Consider the following 3,326-nt stretch of genomic DNA (forward strand, 5'->3'; position numbering starts at 1 on the left):
AAACCATCCAGTTTCACTATCAATCAGAAGGGATACTTTCAAAGAATTACATCCAATAAGAAACGATGTGTATGTTGACTGATGTAGAAACAGACAAATCCTGTAATCCCACAAATTTTCTTGAATATTTTATTATATTAAAATTAGATTTTTAATTTTGTTGAATATTTTTTTCTGTGTCTGAGATCAATTTGATCATTCATCTAATGAGTACGGTGTAGCACACTTATTTGCCAAATTATTCTTGTATCTCTGGAATAGATTATAGTTCATTGTGATTCAGATTAATTCATTCATAGTGTATTGTTAACATAGTTTAGTTTTCTGAATTGTGTGTATGTGTGTTTGCGAGGTATGTCAAACCCACCAGTGCTCAGTGTTAGGAATCAAAACTTGGCTTCCCTCATGCAAAAATTTGGTGCAAACTTTTGAGTCACCAGTCTTGATTTTTTTGCATCTGTTATTAGAGATATTGACCTATTGTTTTCTCTTTTGGTAGTGTCCTGAAATCAGAAAATGCTGGTCTTGTAAAATAAATTTGGAAGAATTTTACAGTGTAGGTATAAAATCTTCTTCAAAATAGTGTATAATTCACCTGTGAAGTCTTTTGATCATAAAATTTTGTTAGAATGTTTTGATCACTCATAAAAAATGAAATAAAATCAATAATCATTTTTGGAAGGTCATGTCTTCTAGCAATTTATCCATTTGTTCTAGGTTATCCATTTGTTCTAGGTTTTCTCTATGTCCAGGTTGGTATATATTTGTTCCTAGCAATCTCTTACGATCCTTTAGTGGAAGTTATAATCATATATTTTATGATTTTATTTGAGCCCTTTCTCTTGAGTCTAGCTCAAGGTTTGTCACTTTTATCTTTTTAAAGAACAAGATCTTAATTGCATTAATATTTTTATTTATTTATTATCTTTATTTATTATTTCATTTACTTATTATCTTTGTTATTTTTCGAGCTTTATTTGTTATAAAATTTAATCCTTTATTATTTCTGGGAGATTATTTTTGGATTTTTATTATCACAAACTTTTTTCTTTAAAAATTACGTTTGCTTTGTTCTAAAAATTTGAATATTCTGGGTTTTCATTTTAATTTGTCTGGAGGTATTATGAACCTTGCAATACATTACCTATTTATAGCATGTTGTTTAATCTCCATGTATTTGTATTTTTCCATTTTTTGTTTTTATAGTTAACTTCTAGTTTTCCCCTTATAGTTAGGAAAGTGTTTGGCATGATTTCCATATTAAAATTTTTAGTCTTATTCTGTGGCAATTTTTTTCTTTCATTTAAACAAAGTTGTTGGATTGAGTCTTACATGTATAGCACCATTCACCTATGAATGTTTCCTGCCACCAATGTCCCCAGTTTTCTTCCCTCCCTTCCCACTGCCTGCATCTAGCTGCCTTTTTCTGTTCTGGAGTAGAACTTTTGCTTCTCCCTCTCTCTCTTTTTCTCCTTTTCAGACACTGTGATTTGGACTACTGATAATGAAGAGGTACCGTGAATATCACTTTATCTCCATCCAATACACACTTATTGTTTCAAGTGCTCAGTTTCAATTATGATTGCTATTGTGGGTCTCTTTACTTTAACTGCACTGTTCTACTATTTGTGCCAAGCTTCCTGCCATGTACTGGTCCTTCTTGTCCTCCTCTCTATTGTCTCTGCATAGTATTACCACAGTATCTTTTATTTTTTATATCTCACATATGAGTGATATTATTTTAAATTTTCACTCTTCCTCTGACATTTTACTCAGCTTAGTACTCTCCATATATATTTATGTATAATCAGATTTTATAAATTCATTTTTTCCTAGTAGCTGCATAGTATTGTACTGCGTAGATTTACCATAATTCTTTAGGCACCAGTATGTTCTTGGGTACTTCGGTTGTTTTCAGATTCTTGCTAAGTAGTGCTGTGATGAACATAGAAATGCAGATGCCATTTTTGTATTGTGTTTTTTTTTTTTTGTTCCTAAAGTTTATCCCTAGGAGTTGTATTGCAGGTCAGATGGGAGCTCAAGTTCCAGTTTTTTTAAAGAATATTCATACTGTTTTCCAAAAAGGCTGGGCAAGTTAGTATTCCCAAAAGCAGTGGAAGAGTCCCTTTCTCCCCAAATTCATGCCAGCACTGGTTATTCTTGCTCTTTGTGATTGATGTATGTCAGTCTCTGTGATATGAGATGATACCTCATTTATGTTTTGAATTGCATCTCTCTGATGATTAGCTATGTGGAGCATTTTTTTTCATGTTTCTTCTGGCCATCTGTATTTCTTCTTTGAGAAAATGTCTATTTATTAATTCTCCTCATTTTGGGATGGGGTTAAATGCTTTTGCTTGTTGAGTTCTACCTGAGACTTGTGTATCTTAGATATTAACCCTCTTTTTTTTTCATGATTAAATTAAGATTTTATAACCAAACAAATGGCACACTGTTACATTATTTCAAATTCTCAGTTTTATTTTATTGCAGTGACCTCTCCTTTGTAATTTATATTTATTGTTTTCACTTTTTTTTTGTCCCCCAATTCACAATACATACCCTGCAAGGGGCCTGTGTTGAGGTGTATATGGGGTGCCTTTACTGTACCTCCTCTTTCTATACAGCCAGTGTAAAGAACACAGCCTGTGGTAAGATTTGGGAGGCCTTATCTTATCTGTTATTTATTTTATTTTTTTTTTCTTCAGAGCAAACTAAAGTTGTTTTTTTTTTAAAGTAAGAATTCATTTAAAGGACAAAATTGATTAACATAATGAGGTAAACTAATATAACATAATATAGTGACATAACATAACATATAATATAATTGATATAATAATAATACATGTAAGTCAAAGAAAATTTCTGATTAAAAACACAATTTTTTTTTCATAATGGCTTACATATCTTTCACTGTAGTATTTTGGGTACATATTCACATTGAATCAGGGGAATACCCATCACCTAATATGTCCTCTTCTCAATCAAAAATCAAATATGCTGAAAATAGGCAAAATCCTGTCTAGAGGCTTCCAACCTCAGTTTGAGAGAGGATGTGAAAAAAGTAATTAAAATACCACAACAATACAAAAAAAATAAAAATAAAAAAAATATCGAATTAAATAACCGATAAGCACCACAGCAATAAAGACAGGCACCACACAATAATCTCGGTTCTGAAATCAAATCATACTCAAGTGCAAAAAAGAAAAAGAAAGACAAAACAAAATAAAATAAAATAATATTGGAGACATCAACCGTAATCTCCACACCAAAATAAAGACGTCAAAAAAAAATAAATCATTTATTCTCCTCTTGCTGCTTTC

The 3,326-nt window shown here is 31.1% G+C and overlaps 1 non-coding gene across 1 annotated transcript; it reads right to left on the minus strand.

Annotated features, from left to right (window-relative positions):
* Nucleotides 1–2,535: 2,535 nt before the first annotated feature.
* LOC126032297 (small nucleolar RNA SNORA51) lies at nt 2,536–2,668 on the minus strand. Its single transcript, XR_007503843.1, has one exon. It is a non-coding gene; the product is annotated as a small nucleolar RNA SNORA51 (small nucleolar RNA).
* Nucleotides 2,669–3,326: the final 658 nt, after the last annotated feature.

This window comes from Suncus etruscus, chromosome 1 (assembly GCF_024139225.1).
Source record: "Suncus etruscus isolate mSunEtr1 chromosome 1, mSunEtr1.pri.cur, whole genome shotgun sequence".
Lineage (NCBI taxonomy): Eukaryota > Metazoa > Chordata > Mammalia > Eulipotyphla > Soricidae > Suncus > Suncus etruscus.